The sequence below is a fragment of the Triturus cristatus genome, chromosome 4_1, assembly GCF_964204655.1.
Source record: "Triturus cristatus chromosome 4_1, aTriCri1.1, whole genome shotgun sequence".
NCBI classification, from domain to species: domain Eukaryota; kingdom Metazoa; phylum Chordata; class Amphibia; order Caudata; family Salamandridae; genus Triturus; species Triturus cristatus.
The window spans coordinates 967,937,903-967,963,436 of record NC_140585.1 but is presented as its reverse complement, the minus strand read 5'-3'; the positions used below and the strand labels follow the sequence as shown (position 1 = coordinate 967,963,436).

Sequence of the window (25,534 nt, the reverse complement as noted above, 5' to 3'; positions counted from 1 at the left end):
TCTCTCACACATACAGAACAGGTACATTGCTGGTAGCTAGCACACTTAAGAGTGAGGGAGATAGAGTTGGTAAAAGACTATTGTTTGATTTCGATAAACATAGAAGAAGTACAAAACTCCTTGAGTAAACAGCCAAACAAACCTCTTATGGAGTTAACATACATTCATGTATTCTTACAGGGTGGTAAATGTTCACCTATCTAGTGTGGTATGCTTTATCAGTGGGTGTCATATCTTGCATAGGGAAGCATTTAAAAGTAGTACTGGTCACTGGTTGTACAGTCTCCTAGTACGGGTTCCTTAGTTTGGGTGTGGGTATGACAGTTATGCCAACTTTTATTTTCTTCCTTTGTCAAACTGTCAAACCTATGCTAAAATTGTATGTGGGTGAGATAAACCTTGTGCTTACTGTTGTCTCATACTAGAAGATGAAAAATTGCTTGGGGTCAAGCGTCTTTGCATGGAATACAGGTATCTCACATCAAATATTGTGAAACCGCACCCTGTGAGAAAGTCATCCTTTTCGCCCTAATAACTCCCATTCTTTGACTGATATTGCGATTTAACTGGCTCCGATAGGACCCTGGGCTCTGCTAACACGATCCAGGGCCAGTGCTCTATGTAAAAGGTATACTGCAATTAGGTTTTATTACAATTGGTATGACAACCTACCTGTAAGCCCCTAGTATATGGTAGGGCACATAGGTTTAGAGGCCCAGCAGATTTAATGCACTTAAGCATGCACTGCTGTATTGCCTGCTTACATTTTAAAGGCAGCCCTGCTTTGCAGGCTACTTTTAAAGTTAAATTATGTGCAAATTCTACTTGGGAATTAAAGGTACTTCCAAAGTCTTAAATGTCCTTATGTTTACATAAGTCACCCTTGAGGTTTCCCCAAAGTGCCGCAGGGTAGGACGCCTTGTAACTACAAGAAGGGGCATATTAAACTATGTTTTATATGCCCTGGCCAAGGAAAAACTGTCAATTTAGTTTTTCCCATTGTATCACAGTGACTCTATAGGACAAATGGGAATACTTTAATAAAGTATAACTATTGACAGAAGTGAGCTAAAAATATACTTCAAAGTATTAAAATGAAACAATAAATCCAACAATTCTAGCAGCCTCTCCTGATTGGACATCCTTTGAAAGGCTGAGCCAAACCGCTCTGATGAGGTGTGAAATGGACTGCATAGAGACAGAGGACATCTGGTGGGAGGAGATTTGCGGCTGCAGAGTAAAAGGCAGGGTGGGGATAGAGTAGCCAAACTGGTCTTCAAAGAGGGAATGGCAATTAGGACAGGCATAGGCTCACCCCCCACAACCTGCACCCCCAGCCAGACAGGAGCCCCAGTAATAAAATTACCAGAGGGACTAAGAGGGGAGTGTTAGCGGAACTCAGCCACACCAGTGGGTTGGCTTAGCCAGGTCTTAACCTAAAAGAGAGAGTTTCTCCATTTTGGATTTTAAAAGAATAGTGCTTTCTGGGACAAGAATAGCCAACGCTTCAGAGGAAGTTGTCATACCTGTGGTGGCACCTTGCACCCCATTGGTCAGGGGTGCCCACCTGGTTGTCACTCTAGGAGCATGGATAAATATGGGGAAGCTACCTAGCTACTCAGATCTCTGTCTGAAACTCCAAGAAGGACTGCCCTGATGGAACCCTGCTGGCACCAAGAGGATTGCACTCGGAATGACTGCACCTGCTGCACACTTTGGAACTGCAGCCCTGTTGGCTTTGACTTGTTTTAAAAAGTGAAGAAGTGGACTCCCTGAAAGCAACAGGTTAAAAAAGCTCAACCTGCATCATCTCCAGTAAGAAGAACCCAGCAGTCCACCGTCAGCTGGACTTCAAATGATGTGGGCAAGTGCATTGTGGGGAACATTGTCCCAACATCCCAAGAAGCAACTCAAACCTTCTTGCATTGGTGTTGTGGACATGGTGGAACCCCAAAAGGACCTTCTGGAAGAAGATCCAGAAGTTTGGAATTTTTTTGTCAAAAAGCTCCATAAGGTGACCGACCTGTTGACAAGAGTCAAGCCGGCGACTTCGAACCGGGACTCAGCCTGAGATTTGGGTTTGCCCCACAGAAGCTCTAGAGCTTTTCATCATCGAGGAGACTTCCAGGAGTTGATCGAGGAATGACGTTGAACCAAGCCACCATTGCTGAACCCTAAGTTGGCCTGACGAGGAGCCTCGGTCGACATCGAGAGAAAAAGCTCCAAAGAAGTGATTAAGTCAGAAGGTAAAATGTTGACCAAGCCCTACCACTGAGTGTATCTGACCCATGCTCCATTGCGGTCATCCTGATACTTTGGCTTTGTCCCGGTCAAGTGCGACCAAATGTCCCAAAGTGGCACTTTTAGCTTTTAGGCACTAGAACGTGTTTTATTCTTTAAAAAAATCATATCTCCAGTTCCCTACATTGGAGTTTTGTTGCTTTGGTGTCATATTAATCATTGGTGTTGGATTTTTATTGTGTGTGTGTCCTACTTATTTAATGTATTGGCATTTCTAAATACTTTACACACCTGTCTCCTAAGCTAAGCTTCCCTGCTCACAGCCAGCTACCAAGGGTTAAGCAAGGAAATATTTATTGAGACCTTGACTGAAACTTATATTGTGTTTGTAGATTACTAGTGGTAGGTACCTACTTACCTCTCCTCATAAACCACATTCCAATCACCCTCAGATGGAAAGTAGTGGAAGGAGGACAATGGGGCAAGTTTACACCAGCCACACTGCTTTAAGAGGCCTATTATTGGTGAGGATAGCCACATGTGCACCATGTTTCACAGGGTGAGTCAGACTAAGCTATGAAACAGACCTTGCGAATGCTGTCAAGCCACTTTTGTAGTTTACTGGGTGTGGGAGACAGGAGTTCATAGGCCTTGAGACTGCAAACCACACACACCTAACACCAAAGCATCTCCAGATTCACTACCTGTGCCAAGTTATAGAACAAGGTCATTACTACCTTATTACCTTACTACCAGTGCCAATAAGGCAGTGGTAGTAATGTAGTGATGACCTTGTTCCATAATTCTCTGCAGCCTCCCAGAGTTGAATCCTTTGAAGAAAAGCAGTGCCATGGAGGGTGAGGAGAGTAATCCGTATCTCATCCTGCACGTCAAGCCCTGCTGAAAGTGCTGCTGACTGCCACTTTATTTATAACTGATGCTCAAACTTTTGCATAAAAAGGTGTATTTTTGATTGTTTCACTTTACTACTTTAGATTATGTCACTGTACTGGGTAAACCACACCCTTTCTACGAAGACACTTTTATTAATGGCTCAGGGGCATGTCATTTGTCTCTTTCCTCTATATAAGCCTCTGTTGGAGCAACAATATGGCCAAATAAGCCAAACACAAGAGAAATTGTTGTACAGTGTACATCCTGAACTGAATTATTTGAACGTGCTCTCTGATGTAATTATCATGGAAAAGAAGGTAGAAGAAAGAGAAGTCATTGCCTTGGGTCACACTGATTGGTCAAGTTTGGAAGCCATGATCGAAACCAGGTTTCCTAGTTAGACAATGTGCAATTTCGATCCTGGATAGGTTTCACTTTATTTCCCCCCTCTGCCCTGGTGACAATTTAATTAGTGACCCAAGTAGCAAGTTGGTTGTCTTGTGAAACCAACACAAGGCCTTTTTCATTGCTGCAGATGAAGCAACATTATGATCTATTTAACCATGCAAGTTTATGTACAGTGCACATTATAAACTAAATAATGTCAAGGTGCTCTCAATTGTGATGATTATAGAAGAGGAGGCAGAGGGATGGAGGAAATTGGCCAGGGGCACATAGTTTGGTCAAGCTGTGAAACTATGACTAAAACGAGGGTTGCTGGGTCAGGGCACCACAGATTTTTGCGCTGGGACTAACAAAAGATTCTGACTGACATGGGAATATTGGTCAAGTACAGTTACAATATCATTTGTATTTTTATGAGATAGGACAACTGCATTGGAAACACCCCTCTTCATAGAGCAGGTTTGCCTTGGTCAGTAATAGTGCAATCTACTCAACTGTAGAGGACAGGTACAGCTAGGGTAACATCTGCACAAGCCTGTCCCATCACAGGACAGGCGGGAATTAAACAGCAGAAGTACAGGCTTTACTCCTCACAGAACTGGGATTGAACAGCAATAGCAAAGGAAGCTTCCCTCGCGACACAGAAGGCAATACTTGCAATATTCCGTTTCCTCAGGACAGATCCAACATGGCAGAGTTGTACAAGATTTAATCTCTCACAGAATGTGAATAGTTACGGCATGAGTAACATATTGATTACAGACAGATCTCTGGAGTGGGTGCTGAGGACACTAAAACAAATATATAGGTGGATGAGTGAGTTAATATGTGAGTTTGGACAACATTGTGGCTTAGGTGATATTCAAAGCCAACATCATTAAAGTCCTGCTGCAGTCAGTTCGAGACCTGCTCTTTGTGCTGATACTGTTGTGTTCCATGTATTGAGAAGTAGACATCACCTAACAGGTCACTGCTACTTGGAGTAACCTCTCTACAGCATAACTAACTATTTTATAAATGGACAAACAAGTACCAACCTCATTGGAAATGTTTGAATTCACACGCACCAGGCACTGTGCAATCCCAGGCTCTGTGCTGCACCTATTCAAAATGCTGATGGCCACTAGCGTGGTGGAGGCCTCTCAAACTCTAAACCAGAGCTTTTGCGGGTTGTGGCCGGTGAGTAGGGGCATTCTGAAGCTAACTGTTAATAGGGATAGGCAGCAGAGCATCTCCGGAATCTGAAGGGTAGCAACAGATAAGCCAATGAGGCGTCACTGCAAGTTCAGGATGGGAGTCTGGGAGAAGCAGGTTTGGCCTACCACACAGTTTACCATGCGGCTAGGAATAAAAGCAGACAAGGGGCAGCTGAGCTCATTCTAGCACCAACCAGATCAACCAAAAGAAGAAAGGCAGCGAGAGTGAGCATGAATATTAGAGGAGTAGTCACTGCGATGGCGAAGCCAGAGGAGCACCTGAGCGAATGGGAGGAACTCATCATCAAAGAAAGAGAACCGTGAGCTGTGAGCCGCCATGACAGACTGGTCAGCTTTCTTTACTTGACAGTAGTGCTCTGTGTCACTTTTTAACTAAACAACAGACCTAGAAATGCTATAGTACACACATTATTGGCAATAAGTACTCTGTCTACTCAAGAGTTGAAATGACATATTTATAAAACTTCATTTGGTAAAATATAGAGATTGAAAAATAGGTACCAAGGAAACCTCTATATATTCACAAAAGGGGACCAAAATATAGAATTTAGGAGCAGTGATTATTTGCACATCTCTGAAATCATGTGTACCCATATAAGCATGTGAAGTAAAGGACATTTTTCAAAATGACTTCTTTTTTAGACATTGTCTTACATTTGGAAGGCAAAAATGCAAAGAAAGTCAATTGGCAATAACACTTGTTCTACTATTCTGTGACTCCCTAAGTCTCCCTATAGAAATTATACCTCACTTGTGTGGGAGGCCAGGTGCCTGTGACAGGAAACGACCCAATACGCAACGTGGATACATCACATTTTTCCCGTGAAAATTGAGCCTATTTTGCAATGTGCTTAGCTGTGAATTTTGGACCCTAGCTAAGCCAGTACCTAGGGAAACCTAGCAAACCTATACATTTTTTAAAACTAGACACCCAGGGTAATCCAGAATAGGGTGAATTGTGTGGCTCTCACTAGGTTTTATTACCCAGACTCCTTTGCAAACGTCAAACTTTGTCAAAATTTTTTTTTTCCTCATATTTATTTGATGGAAAGTTCTGGAATTTGTGGGTAGTCACAAACTTCCAGCCACCCAGCATTCCCCAAAGTCTCCCAATAAAAATGGTACGTCATTTGTGTGGGTAGGGTAGTACCAATGACAGGAACCGGCACAAAACGCAATGTGGACACATCACATTTTTTCCTGTAAAAACTGACCCTTTTTTCCCAATGTGCCTAGTTGTGAAATCTGGACCCTAGTTCTGCCGGCACCGAAGGAAACCTATCAAACCTATATATTTCTAAAAACTAAACATCAAGGGGAATCCAGGATGAGGTGACTTGCGTGGCTCTCACCAGATTCTGTTACCCATAATCCCTTGCAAACCTCAAACTTTGTCCCCCAAAAATATTTTTTCCTCATATTTCTGTGATGGAAAGTTCTGGAATCTGCATGAATCCCTGAAACTTCCATCCACCCAGCATTCCCCAAAGTCTTCTGATAAAAAAGGTACCTCACTTGTGTGGGTAGGCCTAGTGCTGCAACAATAAATGTCCTAAAACGCAACGTTGGCACATCACCTTTTTCCAGTGAAAACTGACCCTTTTTTGCAATGTACCTAGCTGTGTATTTTGGATCCTAACTGAGTCGGCACCTTTGGAAACCTAGCAAACCTATACATTTTGTAAAACTAGACACCCAGGGAAATCCAGGATGGGGTGACTTGTGTGGCTCTCACTAGGTTCTGTTACCCAGAATCCCTTGCAAACGTCAAACTTTGTCAAAACAAACACATTTTTCTCACGTTTCTGTAATGTAAAGCTGTGGAATCTGCGTGGATCCACAAACTTCTACCCACCCAGCATCCACCAAAGACTCCAGATGAAAATGATACATCGCTTGGGTGGGTAGGCCTAGTACCCATGGCAGGAAAAGTCTCAAAATGCAACATGGACACATCAAATTTTTCCAATGAAAACTGACCCTTTTTTCGCAATGTGCCTAGCTGTAGAGTTTGGACACTTTCAAATCATTCAAAACATGCACATTTTCATGGTTTCTAAATAAGAAAACAACTCCCATAAATAGGCCACTTCGAGGAAGAACAACCCTCCATTATTGGGAGTTTTGTGCAAACTTGCTATATTAAAAGCAATTTTCTTTCTGAAATAACCAGGGGTCTTATTTTGATCCTTCCCTGCCCTCTTCAGATCTATCGCCACCCCACCCCCCAGTTCATTAGGACCATGAGTTTGAAATTAAAATAGGTTGCTAGTGCATCCTGAGTGTTTGCATTCCAGGACAATATTACTTTCCATTTTAGTAAAGAACGGACCCTGTCAAACGAGGCAGATGAAACTCAAAGTAAGCCTTCTCAGGAAATTGTTAATCGTGCCCTTTATTTTTAATTGTGCTACCAAGGACATATTCTCAGTACAGAAGGTTTATAAATTAACATTCAGTCACCGAACTCCCTCGGGAAAAAGGAGTTTATATTTTACACTATTCTCTAGGAATTCCTCCATCAAATAATACCATTATTCCAACAAGGGGACATTTTTACTAAACATATTTTGCTTTGATTCAACATAGCCGGTGGAATTTCTTACATAACTCTGCTTTTGTTTGTCTTCATGATTGAGAGGATGTCCTCTGGATATCTCTTGTGGACACGCTGGAGCCTCATTGGAGTGCAGCCATATAACATTTTTAGGTCTCGCCTGACCCAGCGCATGCGCTGGTCTGGCGAGACTTATTGAGAGGGCTCCAAAAAGTGTTACCAGGCCAGCCTAGAGCTACAGTGCATGAGCGCGGGCGCGCGCGCCACTTTTACCGCGATTACTTTATCTTTCACGGCCGCTTTGATGTTTGATCGCGATCGGGAAAACTTTCGCGGCCGCAGGGCCGCTTGGCATAGCCAATAGGTCTCGCTTTTGGGACCTCATAAGTATTTAGTTATGCAACTGTTGCATGGCTAAACACATATAAGGTCCCAAAGGCGAGACCTATTGGATATGACAATGCTTGTTTATTATTTGGTGGATGAGAAGTTCACTTTGGATGTGGATTGATTTTTTATTTTTGTCACACTTTGCAAATGGGTAAGCCTCCATTGTGCAGCTGATGATGGGCACTTCAGGGTACCTTCAAACACAGACAAGGAGGAGTCCCCATTTTGTTCTTCTTTGAGTGGAAGGTATCTGTGAATGTTTTATGAGTGTGAGTGTGCAATGTATTAATGACATGATATGAAGCAGTGATTGAAATGATAGCTCACCTTGAAGGCAGTATTACCATGTATGTGTGTGTGTTGTTGACTTCTGCCAGCTGGCTACAAGTCCAGTTATTAACCTATGCACCAATATTATGCATAATTGTAAACACCGGTCCCCGCAAGGGTTCACAAACAGGAAAGTTGACCTGTTAGCCAAAAAAGTGTGTTTTTGGCTCAAAACCATTGCTTGGCTTTTATGGGTGTGCTGTAACCCCCTGAGTGCTGATGTAGTAGGGGTATGCGCCCGCATTGTTTATTTGTTAATTAGAAAACTCCATCTGGGATATATCAATAGAAAATGGCGACCTTTTTTAACATGTGCATGTAAAGCTGAACCTATATAATGCACTGTTTGTAATCTGGATGATAACAGCCTAAACACAGCATCTACATCAATCAATCAATCAAACAAACAATCGCTCAGGTTACTTGTAAAGTGCGACTATTTACCCGTAAGGGTCTCAAGGCACTTCGGGGAGTGGAGGGCAGCTGGTCCTCCGGAGGCACTGTGGTTCAGTCGAAGAGTCCGGTCTTAAGGTCCTTCCTGAATTGGGGCAGTGACGGTGATTACCTGAGGTGGAGAGGCGGGGTGTTCCAGGTCTTTGCTGCGAGGTCGGGGAAGGATCTACCTCCGGCCGCGGCCTTGCGGATACGAGGGGCGGCATCAATTGATTCTTCTCAAGCTGATGAAATCTATGATAACTCTTGACTCTCTCAGGCATACACATATTGAAACTTGAGTCTGACATGGCTTTGCAAGCCCAACACTTATGATTGATGCCTTCACAGCACAAAAGTTATATGACACACGTATGTTATCTAATTGCAGTCAGAGATCATTCACATTGATGAAAAATTCTCTGGCATGTCAGCCCCAATTATTATTTATTTAGAGGCTTCATCTGGACAGTGGTCGCGTTGCCAGTGTAAAAGTTAGCACTGCCATTTGGGTTTGACTGTCAAGGCCAATTAAATCTGATTGAACACTACCCTGTAACTTCCAATGTGGTTTCTTCAATTATGTATAAACATTAATTTAATCCGATGTGTGCTTTCAGAATCTTCTACAAAGCACATACATAGAAGGATTCTTTTGTCATGAAAGGATTGCCATTATGAATTATTAACATATACTGTCATTGCATCTGTCCCACAAGAACAATACAGTATTCCTGCTGCCGGCATTACCAATAGGGCTATAATCAAGAATTTCTAGCTGTGTTAAGAATTCAGCGTTCTGTGTTGGACCCCTAGAAGAACCTTAGAAATGAGGAATTACCTCTGGATTCTAAGTTTCTGCAACTGATTACCAAAGTAAAGCCGTCATTCTCTGGCCACTTCCCACCTGCACAGGTTTCCTGCTTTAAGCAGTTAAATGTCCGGTGGGGTGAGGGGTCATCAGGAGTGCACTATTAATGTGTGTTTTATGATCTCAACCCGACAAGTAATAACAGTTAGCAGCTAAAGTTTGGGTTACCCCCGGAGCTGGAATGAGGGCTATAGCGTCTAATTTAGTCGACAGACGTACATTCCTTTCTATTTAGGGGAGAATAATGCTTCATGATAAGGTTATCTTTATTTTTAGCTATTTTAATGCCCGTCTCAGTCCAATGGGAAGATCGGGTTTACACGTTTTTATTCTACATCGATTTTAAAGAATTATTGACTAATGCACTGTTTACTCTAGGAAAAGCCTTACTTGGAGTGCTGAATTACACAATGTGCACCACACGTGCATGTTCTCGTTTTCTTTTTGTTTGCCTCGTTGCAGCGTCATATATCAGGGAGCCTGTCTGGGTTTGTTTGACTATTAAGATGATGAATAGTTCTTCTCTCTACTACTTTACCTTTAATGGCTGGCATAAGAGTGAAATCTCAATTATGTTTGGTGCTGCAGAACCCTTTGTTAATGATTAAGATGCTTGGCTGATTTCTTTTTTTTCATATTGCAATAAACGAAAGTAAGCAGGAGTAAAGAGGTATACAATGCCACTGATCCGTTCCTACCCCTTCATGGATGAACAATGAGGCAAGAGGTACCGAAGGAACTGCTCATGAGCTGCGAACTATCTCGCTGAGTGCGCGGTGCATGTGGTTCACGGTGAAAGGCATTTTGTTCACCAGGAAGAATCATCCAAGCTACATGAGGGGCTCGAGACACCTAAAATCTGCCCTGTGGTCTGCATCACCCGCAGAGCAGCTCTGGGTGGGTCTTGGAACCAATTTCACTTTGAGAGTGGTTTCAAAAAAGTGCATATTTTGTTTGTGTTGCAAATACCATTTCTTTGTTTGCCAGCCACTACTGACTACAAGAAACTCTTTTTTTCTGAATCTCAGAGGTTTGGGGCCGTGGAGGGGACACATACAGCCCCCGCCTGTGCAGGTAAGAGTGGTGGGGTGGTGGTGCCGGGTGGGGGCAGATTTCGACAGATGACGATGAGGTGCAAACACTGTGTGCCTTGCACAGCATGGTGCCTAGCAACAGTCCGTTCTCCACAGTGCAGGCACCTCAGTGAGGCAGCATTGCCTTTCCCCAGATCCTCCGTGGACATTCATCCACACCTCGAGCCTTGACCTATTTCCTTTTTCCCTCTCACAGCGCCTACCATTGTTTCCCTCCTGTTGGTCTTACAACAGGACCCTTGGACCCCCCCCCCCCCCCCCCCCGCCCTCAAAGCATGACCACCATCCCGTTATTTTCCTACATCAGGGATTCTTAAACAACTATACCACCAGATTCTTCCCTGATTATCAACGGCATTGATTTTCCAGCGCAACTTCTGGCGCTATGCTCTGGTTCACAAAATGTTAAGCTCTCTGTAACTCTTGTAAATAATTACCTGTGAACCACAAGTACTTTGTAAATACTATCAATTTTGCTCACCTTGCGCCATTTATCTCTGGGTCATTTGTCACTTGCGCCGTCCACCCTGTGTGTCACGAGCACTTATGTGCACAAAGTTTTTTTTGGGTTACTCCCACATTCATAGTTAACAGTGCTGATACTACTGTTTTCACAATACTTGTTCTAAATATATCATGTCCTTGGCACATCATTGAAACTTTGAATCTCCCTGCTTGGTCCTTTTGCAACTATATGTGCATGTTTTCTTACCGGCCTACTAAATAACACCTGTTGAGATATTGTTTTTTGTTACATACAATTACCATCCAGATCTCAACTGGGTTTATGGGTGTACTCCTGTTGTTTATTCTTATACTTAGAGAGCATAAACAAACATGCATATCCCTAACCAGGGCCAGAGGGCTGATTATGACTTTGGCAGTCCGGGGACTGCTGTCACATTGGCGGCGGGCACAACGCCATCACCAGGATCCTAGATCCTGCAGTGGTGGGGAAGTCGGAGGGGATAGGACGAGGTGCAGATGCCGGCACCACCAGGCCAGTTACAGGTCACATTTCCGATGGCTTTTTAATGGTGAGACCCTGCCATGAAAAGGTTGGTGGAAATGGATAGAAGGGGCCTCAAATGGGACCCCCAGTGCTTTTGCCGATTGGACATTGAGGCCGGGGGGCCCATGTTGTGCACACACTATGTGCCATGCATGACATGGTACCTGGCAACAGTGCGTGCACGACAGTGCAGGCGTTGCTGTGAGCGGCATTGCCTTCAGGCTCACTCATTGAGCCGAAGCATGCCTCCGCCTCAAGACCGCTGCCTGCCCAGTGGTTTACTCGTAATGCGGCAGTCAAGATGGTGGCAGCTTGGTGGCATTCTCCCGACTGCCACAATGGTGGTCCCGCAGTCAGACTGCCACACTCGTAATCAGGCCCTAGGTTTTCTTTATTGTCCTTAAAAATATTGGGTCTGTCTTCTTAGGAACTGTCTCAGATAGTCTTCACCCCCGACACAAGCTGAAAAGCCAGACCTAAATATCCATATATGGTAATAACTGCTTCCTCCCATCTGTGCATCTGACAGAGGATAACACCATAAAGTATCTAGTTATTTTAGGCACTTTAATATCATTACAATAGCATGTGTCTGTGTAAGAAACTGGCTCTAAATATACTACACCAAAATGAGGTATAGTGTGGATAGAGGCCAAGTGTCCTTGGAGATAGGCAGAGGTTAAAGTTAGATAGAGCCTTACTCTCTGTTTGTGGTAGAGTGGTCGAGCAGTAAGGCAATATCAGAGGACAGTGTTAAGCATTTGATGTACACACTCAGTCAGCAAATGAATTCACACACTCAAGAACTGAACTCTAGGCCAATTGTTTCTGTATAAAAAATATACTGTTGTTTTATTTTAGAAGCAAGCAAGCCTGGCACAGGTAAGCATAAATTCTTTGTAGCAATAAGTTGCTGATTGTAAAACAGTTTGAAAATGCTTACAGAAAGTGTACTTGTTTTGATTTACAGGGGATACAGTAGGTTGCAACACTTAGCGAATACAGTACATTGGAATGAATAGGCAATTCAGTAAATTACAGGTAAGTTACTTTTTACGTTACTTTTCTAACTCATTGCTGGATACCTAGATACAGCACTGGGACATATCCTGTAAACAGGTAAGTAATTAAGTTCTGGTTATGCACATGATTTTTAAAGAATAGCTTTAGATTTCAAAATTCCACACTGTCGTTTTTTGGAAGAAAAATAGTGCATTGAAATGAATAGGCTTTTTCAGGAAATTACAGGTAAGCTACTTTTCTCATTACTTTTCTAACTTAGTGCTGGATACCTGGATTCAGCACTGGGACATTTCCTGTAAACAGGTAAGTAAATACGTTTTGGTTATTTGTGCGATTTTTAAAGAATATTTTTAGATTTCAAAACTCCACACTTTGAAACTTTTTGCAAGAAAATTGTCCATGTTATCCTATGGAGGAAAAACAGGTTATCGGTTTGCAGGTAAGTAATTGACTGTGAAAGTTAAAGTTAGACTCAGGGGTCCCCCAGGGTTAGTGATGCACTGTTGTTGCACCCTAAGCGCACTAGGGTGGCCGGGTGCAGAGTGTTGAGGCCCAATGTTATCCCATGGAAGATAGGGCGTCTCCGGTTAGTGGCTGCTGGCAAGCAGGCCAAGGGGTTTGGGAGCAAAGCTCCTAGGGTTTAGCTCAGGGCAAACAGGGGACCAACTTAGCACCAAAGGTGCACCCTCAACGGCACTAGGGCGGTCGGGCGCAGGGTGCTGTTTTGAGGTCGGGTGCCCTGTTATTTCCAATGGAAAATCTCAGGTACAAAGAAACACTGCAGGCTTGGCTACGAGGATCTTCTGGGTGCGAACACCACTTCGAGGGGTAAGTTGTGATGTCGTGGGTTAGTCAGGCACCGTCGGTTTGGGCACACAAGGCCATGGGCGTCGGATGCAGGGGTGTCTTGGGACATCGGAAGGTGTTACCTGCTCTGGTTGCGGTAGAGGGGATCCTCTGGATTGAGGCTGCAGGCGTCACCAGGAGGCTTGTTGGCAGGTCAGGGGTTGCCGGATCTTGGGTCAGGATTGCCAGGGTGACCTCTTCGTGGTGTTTTTCCACTCCAGCTCGGGCCAGGTTCGTCGGGTGCAGAGTGGGCTGGATTTGCGGTGTCCGGCCGGAGCCGGAAGCTGCAGTTTGAACAAGTCCGGTGTTCATTGGAGATTCAGTCTTTGAAGTGAAGGCAGGCAGGTCCTCCGGGAATTTTGAGGTTGCTGGCTGTAGGACACACCGTGATTTTGCAGGAGCAGGTTCGAGGGGAGGCAGGCCTGTAGGGCTGGGGCCCAGTCAGTGGGCCTTGTCCTCTTGTTAGCTCTGTATGGTTCTTCGGTCCTTCTTCTTATCTTCTTTTCTTGTCGTTTCTGGATCTGCGTTCTTGGTTCAGGGCTGCCCCCTAAATACTATATTTAGGGGCGTTTTAGGGGTCTTGATGTCAGTAGCCAATGGGCTACTGACCTTAGGGTGACTACACCCTTGGTGGGCTCCCCCCACGTGGGGGAGTGAGCACAATCCCTAGTCCTGATTGGGGAGTGCCTGCCATCTGCAAGATGGCGAGCACTGGAGAGTGGGCTTCACCTCGCCTCCCCCACCTGAGGGGTGGAGTTGGCAGAGGTGGGCACACCTCCTGGACTGGCTAGTTTTTCCTGCCTGTCTTCCCGCCGAAAGGGAGGGAAGACAGGAAGGGGGCCTGCTCCTGATAGCAGGAGAAGCTGGGGGTCGCATTACAAAGGTTGCCAGGCCTTTGAAGCTCCCCTGCCACAGATGGCTCTTCCTGGCCTGGGGGAGATGTGAGCACCTTCGCCCAGCAAAGGCTTTGTTTCTGGGTTCAGGGAGTGTAGGCTCCCACCCTAAGGGCCCAGAAACATGTCTTGTGGTGGCAGGCTGGTGTGTACCAGTCAGGGAACCCACCAGAGGCTGGTCGTTTTTCAGGGGGCATCTCAAAGATGCCCTCTGTGTGCATTTTTCATTAAATCCCACACTGGTATCAGTGTGGGTTTAATGTGCTGAGAAGTTTGATACCAAACTTCTTAGTTTTCTGTGTAGCCATTATGGTGCTGTGGAGTTAGTAATGACAAGCTCCAAGTACCATATACTCTTAATGTCAGCACTGCACTTACAATGTCTAAGAATGGACTTAGACACTGCAGGGGTATAGGGCTCATGCACCTGTACCCTCACCACTGGCATAGGGCACCCAGCTAGAGGGGTGACTGATCTATGCTAGGGCAGTGGGTTGTAGGCATGGCGCACAGGGATGTGTGCCATGTCGACTCTTCACTTTGTTCTGCACCAAAACATGCAGCCTGCAAAGGCAGTGTGTGTGTGAAAAGGTACAGGGCCTCTAAGGGTGGCACAATAAGTGCTGCAGCCCTTAGAGATCTTCCCTGGGGTCACAGTGCCCTGGGTACCTGTGGTACCATTTACCAGGGGCTGACCTGTGGCTAGAGATGCCAATTGGGTTAGTGTTGGGGAACTAGCACAGGCTCTGGGAACCCGATTGGCAGGGACCCAGGGCACATCAAGTTAAAGTGCGTCAGTAGTCTGGCAAAAAGTGTGGGGTTACTGCAACAGAAACCCACTTTCCTACAGTGTGCCCATAGAGGTTCAAGCCAAACCATAACAAGGCCCATGTCAGGAGTTCCTATATTATATAAAGGATCATTGGTTTGTTTTGGTATGACCTTTCACCACTTCATCAAGTAACAGCAAACTCCGTCCTCTACATTTTGAAAGAATTAGAGATAAAGCACTGAACTTATTCTCCTACTGTACATGTCCAGCCTTATGCTCCTTATTTCTTGCTATTCCCGTGAGATGTGAGATGGTGATATAAAGAGCAATTTCCCAAAACTCAATCCCAGACCTTCACAAATACTTACCTCAGGCCATGGTCCCTCTGTGAAACAGTGTCTAGTGTGGGACTCAAAATGTGGCTCTTGTGTGTAGCTGGGTCTGGGTACCAGCCATGTAAGGTCTTCTATTTCTTCTTCCAAGGTATACCTCTTCCCATCTTTGTCACCTTCACATCTTTGCTTTTCTCACTCCTCTGCTCTTCTTTGCTCTTCTATTTCAGTCAATCAATCAGGAAATTTGTACAGCGCTACTCACCCATGAAGGTCTCAAGGTGCCGGGGGGGGGGGGGGGGGTTGCTGCTACTGCTCAAATAGCCAGGTCTTGAGTAGCCTCCAGAAGGTTAGTAGGTCTCGGGTCTGCCGTAGGAGGATGGGGAGGGTGTTCCAGGTCTTGGCGGTGAGGTAGTCACACGCTTCCTTGCTCTGCTACATTTTACTCCTCCTCCACCACTCCTATTGTCAGCCTCTTGCCTCCATTCCACTCAGCTCTTTCTCTATTGGTCTCTAGTTTCCTAAAAAATGGGTAGCATGCGATCGCTGTTATGTAGAATGCGATCTCTGGCTTTTCTCCTGAGGTCCCTTCCAAGAAAGGCACATTCTAGCTATTAGCGGCTGTCCACTAAGATTGGAATGATAAGTACAGGTACCTTCTGGGCCAGACTCTACCATCTCAGGGTGCCGCATACAATCAATAATTTCATAGATGCCCAGTTCCTTGGAAAGATATGTGCCCTTCGCTTCTGCCAATACAGGATCATTTTACAGGATCCTAATAATATAAGTGGACAGAGGCGCCGTTGGCTGCCTTATTCCAAGACTTGGTGTGTAATCTCGGTGTTCTCATTCAGTTACCACTAACTTTTGCCATGTGTATATTTGTGTTTTCCTTTAGGCTGACATAAGCATTTCAAAAGGAAAAACATCTGTATCTCACGTCAAGCCTACCACAGTGTTTGAACCTGAGTTGAATTTAAAAAGGGGATTTCTTCTTTCAGACAATAGTGCACCTGAAGTTTGATGTTTTTTAACTGGGTTTTTGAGCATGCATATGTGAGAAAATAATTACAGCAATGAAATGCAGCCTTGGCTTCTAAGTTGTTATCATACAGATGGAAGCAATGATAGTGGCCTAACAGCCAGAGCTGCCAACGCTGGAACTGGGTAAGCAGGTTCGATTCTCGACCTGGGCTTAACATTCGGTGGTTCTGGGCAAATCACTGGGGGCCAGACTCACAAAGGGACTTACGACTCATAAAGTTACAAGTGTGGTGTCTCCACACTCAGGATTTAATCTCCCCATTCGTGGTGGTATCCCCGCACTGAGCACTGTAGTGAGTCTGCCCCGAGTGTGGCTTTTTTAATAAACATGTGCAACGTGTGATGTGCAGGGTACAGAGTGCAATATGATGTTTGTTACCATTGGTGAGAGGGCCATGAGTCACAATAGGTGAAGCATTGACTAGGCACATGAATCTCCCAATAAATAGCATATATTGTTTATGCCCTGCTCTTTTTAAAGTGTAGTAATTATTAACAAAAGGGTTTACGCATAACCAGAATTGAATTGAATTGAATTGAAAAGGCTCTTATATAGCGCATGGCTACTCGAAAGAGGTTGAATCCATGCAGTGACAACATGACAAAAACTAAGCCTTGTGAGCCTGGCTAGAGTTGTTTTATTCTGTAAAATAATTCTAGGTTGAAATCTGTGAAGTTTTCCCCAGTGTTTTCTCAAATTTGTCACACTCTGTTGTGGTAATGGCACTTCTAGACTTTAGTAATACCTGTGTGCCTGAGTGTTTGTTAATATGCTCTTTCCAAATCACATGCCATTGGGCCACATCGTTTTTTACCAGCAAGCATGAATAAAAAAAACATATGTATATATTTATTATCCAGCTTTAATATCAATAACATAACAGCAGTTGTTTCAATACAATTGAACTTTTCTTTCTGGTGCTGAATGTTACATCCAGTTGGATTTGTAATAACAGCATTCGCTCAGTGTGGGTAAACATTAAGTCAAAATAAGGAAACCATGTCAGCTTCCATTTAATTTCATCTCTCGGTATGTGTTCAAAATATATCCCCAAAACACCAGGGAATAGCTACAAATGTAATAGAACATCAATCCGAGGCAACAGCATGGGGAGGCTTTGTACTCCAGACAACAACCTCGCATCTCGCACATCCGCAGAAAAGTGCTGTGTGCATCATGTTTATTAAACGGGGGGCTCCGGTATGACTGGGCTGTTTGATCAGTATTTATCCAGTCACTATTCAGTACATTAATGTCTCTCTGTGACCTTGGCGAGGCCTTGATCACCACGTGAACATTTGTGAATGTTCTTTCAGAATGGAGCTTGAGTAATAGAAAAGGTATTTCTGTTTCAGAGGCTGTCTCTCTCTTGAATAGTTCATTTTCTCATGCCATACCGAGAACTTCACGGGAAACCTGCTCTTTCAAAGAGGAACATACAGTGCAGCCTTTGATATTTTATTTATTCAACAACTCTGTTATAAATGAAGCTATCCTGGCTGCCATTTTTTTTGACAATGCTCCATAATTTAACACATACCCCCTACTCAGCTTCCCAAAGGTTATTAATATTTAATATAGCTATTTGTTATGAAAGGAGAAATGTGTAAATAATAACAAATTCACCAGGTGTGAAATACGGCTTAGTAAAAGCTTTTCAGCATTCGAAGTTTGATGAATGTTCTGTAAATGCAATGGGACAGTGCTGGGGTACTCTGTGAAAATAGATAATACACTTTACCTGACTTAGGCTCGGGTTTGCGTGGGCGCCATGTAGAAGTCAGTCATGTCGTCTGCAAGGAAATACTGTCACGCGCCGGCGCTCCTGGTGCCGCGGAGTCATTTGCGGAGTAAGGGATTGAAGGCCACGTCGAATTAAGGAAGCAATATCACCGGGGTCCTGACTTCAGACACACGGTGTCTACTATGGATGTAAAAAACATAGGGACAGATTTACAAGCCCCTTGCGCCACTTTTGCGTCACTTTTCTCATTTTTAAAGTGACGCAAAAGTGACGCAAGGGGGTTGTAAATCTGCCCCATAGTCCACATTTTCGACGGAGTCTATATCCCCTCAGAACTCTGGAAGTTCATTTAAAAGCATAACTGGAGGTGGGGTGGCGAGGCTGCCACGGGCCCTGATGCAAGCACGGTAAATGGGCGCCCCTTTGCACGTCACCAAATCTTTTGTTGTGAGTTCTTGGGTTCAGGATTCATAGTGGCGCTCTTTATTTAGATAGTGTGTTCTGAGTCAGTTTTAATAAAATTAATTGAAAGTGCTGAATTTAAAGCAAATATTTTGTCTACAAGTCAACAGTTATGCATGTAGCTCTGATGGGAAATAGTAAAACAATTCAAGGCCAGCCACAGATCCAAACACCCTTTTTTTCTTCAAAGAGGTTACTCATGTATGTGCATATAAGAACATATTGTGCCAGGGTGCCAAAACAAGTTGCACAGTAGTCAAATATTTCGATGACATGAGAATACATGTTTATCTGATGCAGGTGCCTTAACGGAAACAGCAAGCAATTAAGATATAGTAGGCAGGATAAACAAGCATTTACAATGCAATAGGTCTCGCAATTGCGAGATTTTGACCTATTGGCATTTTAAATGACAATGCCTTTTATTTATGTGATTAAAAAACCTGCAATAATAGAAGGCATTGTCATTTACAATACTAATAGGTCAAAGTTTCGAAAATGCGAGACCTATTGCATTGCAAATGCTTGTTATCAAGTGCTCCCCCTTCTCCGTATCACTAGGCAGCGCCTTCCGTCTGCAGTACAGATCTGCCAGTCGAGCCTGCCCTTGGCACAGACCCACTCACCACAGACCTCAGAGTGGTTACGGAAGGATAGCTTTTAACCACACTCTCTCGTGCCCTGTAGTTTTATTCTAAAAATGGTCTGTTTGTAGATTATAAAAAAGCGCTGCAACATCAAGGCACCCTCTGGAGAGATGCCCTGGGGCGCCGAGACGGACTGGCCTCTCCTGCCAGCAGCTGGGAGATAGTCCTTGCGAGACTGCAGACTCTGAAAGGCCGGCAGGGGGCGGCCTGTGTGTGGCTAACTCCTCCGAAGCCCGACTGGCATTTTACATCCCGTGTGGCTGGAGGCTGACCCTTAACCAGCCAGCACGATCTGTAAGAAACGAGCTCTGACTAGAGGTGGTGCTAACCAAATCCTCCAATTTCTATTGATTAAACATTTCTTCCGAAATCCGCAGCTATTTCTGTTATCCCAGCTCTAAGAGGGCCCCGCTGCCTGACGTGAGACTGACTCTGCCCCAGCCCGACTAGCTTCAAGCCTGACCAGGGCCGTTTCTAGGTGTTTTGCCACCCTAGGCAAGAATTAAAAAATGTCGCCCCCTCCCTTTTACTACCATCACTCTGTCCCCCTATCATCACGGCTCAACTTCACTTTTGCGCTTCTGGCTCATCCGAGCAGGAAATCCACCCAAACGGAGCACAAACTCAGGAGCGCAGAAGACACAAACATGACCTAATATTGTAAGAGGATGTGGCCTAACTGGCTAGGGCGGTTGATCTCAAATCTGGGTAGCTGGGTTCCAGTCTCGGCAATGATGGTCAACATCCTGCAATCCTGGGCAAATCACTTAAAGCCCCCATGACCACTGCCCAGCGAAAAATGGAAGTGTCCTTGTATAACGTAACTGGTGCTCATGTAAAACGCTCTGATGTCGCGCTATATAAATCTCCGGGGAAAAAACCTTGCAATATAAAACTTCCAAACATGAAATAACACACCGCTCGCATGAAAATGAAATATCCATACAACACAAAACACAGCAGGTATAGAACATTCAGCCATCAATTCCTCTATATGATGCATCTCAATAATTCGTTCCAGCAACACTTTTGCTCGCTCTAGGTCAGGTGCATTTGATGAGCGTGACCTCTGTCTCGTAAACTGCAGGCTAGCTAAGAGCTTCAATGAATGGGAGGGCGTCTTGTTGCAATTTTAGGCCTCACTGTTGCCAACACTGCTCAGAGAACACCATGACGGACAACAAAACCCACGTAACTCCCGCTTTCCTTGCAAGCAAATAAAGCAAACATGTGCAACGTTGCAATACCTTCTTCTCCACCAGTTCCAGCACCAGGTGGCTCACCGTGCCGAAGTTGGCCTCGTTGGGATGCAGCGTGAAGGAATCCCGGGCGGGGTGGGGCTGTTCTCTCTGCTGTGCAAGCCGCACCGGCCTAGTGCCCGCGCGAACCGCCTCCGCACATACAGGAACGGGAGGGACCACGGCACAAGCCTTGTCACCCCCTGCACAATTACTCACTTGCTTTGCTTGGTCACCTTAATCTCCGTACATGCAGCCTCCACTCGTTGATGCGGGGCTCAGCGACTCCGACTCTAGGCCTCTGGGTCTCCAGGTCTCCGTGGCTTCCACTGTGGCTCGTCACTTCCGCACTTCTGAAAACTGTCTAGACTCGGAGAGACCTGACGGAGTGCGCATTAAGCTCTTCCAGTTGTTCCCATTTGCAGGGCCCAATGTGATATAGGTAATGGATGCAGCACCCAGAGAAGGAGATCCCATATACCAGGTTCCAACTTGCTATTTTGACCAACATTTAAATGTGTTTTTTCTCTTTAAATGCAGAAGAGATGCTACCAGTCTCTGCTGGCTTCATCCGGCATTATTTTTTATTTAGTTGCTAGAATTTGCCTTGTTAGTTCCGCTGGACATAGGTAGTCTACATCTGAAACAGCCACAAGCCACCTCTGGATCTGTTAGAAGCCGTTTAAAACTGGTCATCTGCGATTTCCGACAGGGAACACACAAACAAACAAACAATTCTGACAATAATTAATGTGCTTCAAACAAAACTTAATAATTAATGTGCTTAAAACGAAACTTCCTAAGTGAACGCGTAACACAAAACGAAGATATATTTTGGATCAACATGAAAAAACTGACATTAAAGGAAATGTGACAAATGTAAAACTTTCAAAAGGCAACAGTAATGAGATTGTTAAATCGTAGCTGGCACTTCAGTATTATTTCACACAACTGGAGCAAAGGGGATTCCCAAACTCATGTTTTTTGCCGCCCTCCCCCTATTGCCGCCCTAGGCGGCCGCCTAGTCTTGCCTAATGGTAGAAACGTCCCTGAGTCTGACAGGTGACACTGTCAGCCTCACTGTGCAGGGAAATGTTTGTTGTAGGCGGTGTGTAGAACTACCAGACCACTCAATGACGCCTCGAAACAGTCCTATATCTTCATTTTACAAGTAGGTGTCACGTTCGTTCATCAAATTGGTTTAACTAAACGGAACCAGAAGTACAGTTACCAGAATTTACTGATTTATCATAAAGAAGCCAGTACTGAAAACCGAGTATCCCAGTGACATGGCACAATCTGGTAATCCTGTACCTTGGTAGTGAGCAGGGCTGAGTATGGCGTGAAGAGTACAACATAGTTGCCAAGGTTTCAGATTGCTATATGTGACATTTCTATAACTTCCGAGTAATTATGAGTGACATTTCACCGACAATGAGTGACACTTTCTCACTAGAAAAATCAAGCAGATAAGATGAGGGAAACAAATATCTGAAATTACACCCATTTGAGCAACGTGACTGCGTCAGCAAAAATATATTTTCATAGCATAGCAAGTCAGCGCAACAGTAGATCTTGACTTACACACTCTTCCTGCACAGGGCAACGTAGGTCTGAGACTGGCCTGATTCACCATAGCACAGTAGGTAACTGTATGTGTTATAATCTGACACACTGTACAACCAGCACCAGCTGCCTGATCGCGCTCTGCCAAAAAGGAATTTGCTCATTAACACACACACATGCACCCACCGCAGCTCCCCCCCCTGCAGCTCCCCCCCAGCGCTGAGGCTGAATAAACTGAAGCACTATATTTAGGCCTCAACTATAAACATTTGAATATTTCCTGTCAGGTAACTCCGTGTAACCAGCACTGCTCGACTCACTTTCATTAACTATGTAATGTATTCCAGGAGCTGTATGTAGTGCTGACAGGTCCAGATTGGCTGGTCCAACTGAACAAAGCAACAGTGCTAATTATTAAAAGAAAAGTCCAGGGCAGGCACATGTGTGAGAGAGAGGGAGGACGGAGAAGGCAGCCCGGCAAAGTGCAACTGCAGCATAAGGGAGTCTGTAGGGCTCACAGGCGCTTTCCATATTAATGTAATTTGAGCAACCTGCTGAACTCAAGAGCCATAGAGTTTACTGGGAACTGTATACTAGGGTGTTTGGACCATTCATTCCGAGCTTCGCTCCCCGCCCCCACAGCAACTTTACTTGATTGATGATCCTGTTCCAACACGAAAAAAATAAATTTTTTACAGAAACATAACCCTTCAGAGGGAGCAGTGCAACAGCAGTTTCTGCTAAAAACACCGCGCAAAACGTAGGTACAGAGAAGACATTCACAAGCAGCCTTGAAGATAATTAACACTTGTTTCAAAAGTTAGTCATCACACAGCGTTTCAGTTGATGAATTAGGAACACGCACTGCAAGCAGCACTTCTTTTCAGTGGTAACACACCTTCTGGTAGGTGGTGCCCACAACTCGGACTCTCCCAGGCGGCCCCGCCCACGACAACACAGCTTCAGTGCATGCCTTAAAGCTACGGGCTGCGGTGTGCTCTGTACAGGCTGAGGCTGCAGCTGAGGAACCACTCCAGTGACCAGGTTCACCAAGCTGCCAGTGTGGGTTCGACTCTGTGATTATAAATTTCCCACAACGGTGCGCCAAAGCTTTTCTTGGGAACTGTGCTGACTGTGCCTCGGGCGGCAGTAGAGAGGACCCGACCCGCCTTAAATAAAGTTGTATGCAAAATCCCGAGGTGCGTGCAGTGGGATTTTAAAACGAGCACGGGCGCCATTGTTAAAAGTGCGTGCCCTTGTTTTAAAAGTGAAAGCCTATGTTTCAAAAGCAGGAGGCAGCTGCAAAACACAGTGCAATCTGGCGGACAAAAACAGTAGTTAGGCGCTGCTGCTTCCAGACTAAACGGAAGTCAGCATCGCATCAACAGCCAATAAAAAAACATCTAACAAAATCAATGACACACTTTAACAAATGGCAAGCAGCAGCAGAAATGATACGGAATTTCACCTAACATACTAATTACTTGATGCCTCGTAGAAGCAGCGCATGCGCTGCCTCATGCGAGACCTAAAAAAACATGTGTTTTAAATATTATGATGATGCCTCATGCCTGTCACTGGCCCTGTATTGAATAATAGAACACACACCAAAAAAAGGAAAATATGCTAATATTTCTCAGAGCGCACACAATACTTATCAAAGTGCTTGAAACGGCACATATTACCTTACGGTATTATTAGACCCCAGACATTAATTATCCAATAGTTGACCGATACTTCCATGATGCGACTCTCCTCATTGCCTTGGTATTAAAACTCAACATTGGGTTGACCCTGGTGCACAAGGAGACGGTGGAGCACTAGTAGCCCTCACGAGGCAGCACCTGCAACCTGTGCTGTGCTAGTTCAAGCTGGATGCTTCACGTTCCAGATCAAGGATGTTTCATGAATAGTGGCTGCCAGACATTAGTTCTTTAAGTCGGTCCTAGGCAGCGCTTGCACTGTCTCTTCGAGACATGTATACAATTTTTGGGGTTACAGCCCGCCCATTGCCTTTTTATTCATTACTTTGATTGTCCTCTATACATGCTTGCTTGCTAGTGGTTAATATTTGTTCTTTGTCCCTCCATTTTGTGTTTTGTTACCTCCAATGAGGCACTCCCTAATTACTGGTATCTTTATACTTTTGTGCATATGTGTTTGTTTTGGGCACTATTTTTTTCTTTATTTCCTACTCGTATTTGTTGAAAAATCCCTTTTTTGGGGTTCCTTGTGGCAGCTTAAAGGCATTGTCTTTAAGCCCGTCTCCATTATCCATGGCGCGGCTTCTTGCTTTTACCTTTCTGCACTGTCTACATTCCTCAGTAAAGTTGTTTGTAAAAAAGAAGTTTCCTTGGCAAAACAGTTTTGAGTGGGGTTTGGAATTCCAAAGCAGGGGGTTCACAGCACCTGAGCACAGGTTTATTATCCTCAGACGTGATTAATACAAAAATGCCTCAATATCCATAGCGTAGTTTCACAATATTTCCCCGGTTGCTGCTTCTATGTCTGAGTTGAGAGTTTCGCACCACCCCTTCCTTTTCACAGTGGTTCACTCCAATGGGCACAGTGTACTTGGACTCTGCGAGGGAGGTGAAAGCTTTGATGTGCCAACGTCTTCCATAGCAGGGGATACACACGGCAGCTGCTGTCCAGCGAGTAGAGATGTAATGTGTAGACACTATCGGGCTCCTCAGAATCATGTGAATATATTGTTAACTTGTGAAACAAGACGTGAGGTGCCTTATATTACACGCATTCCTGATATTTTTCCACGATACCCTCATCGCGATTCAGTTGGGCTGCATAGTTTTGCTTTGTGTAATCTATTTGTTTGGGCATCCTCATGTAGTGTAGACGTAGATTCTATTTAAATGGTTTTAGTTTGCTTTAGTTATCTGCACGTGTTTTGGAGCTGCTTTGGGTCACTTGTCCATAGTAGAAATTTTGTAAAGTGTCGGTGTATAAACAACATTTGTTTATATGGATGCATACTTGGTGTTACACATGATTTCTTATTATGCTTTACAGCTGAAGCCATCACCACAGTGCAAAACCGAACACAGAAAATGCTCATGTCACGTGTGAGATGTCAGTCAGTGTTTGTTTCAGTCAGAAGTCTTGTTTGTATAGTGTGAATTCATATGCCTGCCACTCTATCCTCTCTCTGCATTCTTCATGTCGTCCATGTGGAGAAAGCAAGGAGCATTTGTGAGAGGGACAGGGTGGGATCCATAGGAGTCACATTTATGTCAGACATCAATGGTCCTCATTTAAAGTGGAGACCGGGTAATGCACTCAAATTATTTTTGAGACTGCAATATAACACAGTTAAGGGTGGCAATGCATGAACAGATCACTACTGGCCTGGTGCGTCAGAGACAGCCTGAACTCACGTATAGCAAGGTTCATGCACTGCTCAAACAATTGGGCTTTTGTAAATTCAGTGCATAGTTTACAGTGAGAGGTGTGTTAAATCTATCATCCTCTTGTGTTAAGCATAACTTGCCTCTGACACTGA

The 25,534-nt window shown here is 44.6% G+C and overlaps 1 protein-coding gene across 1 annotated transcript in view; it reads left to right on the top strand.

Annotated features, from left to right (window-relative positions):
- Positions 1 to 25,534, top strand: part of TRHDE (thyrotropin releasing hormone degrading enzyme) — a 1,875,424-nt gene that overhangs the window by 1,609,054 nt on the left and 240,836 nt on the right. The window lies entirely within an intron of this gene.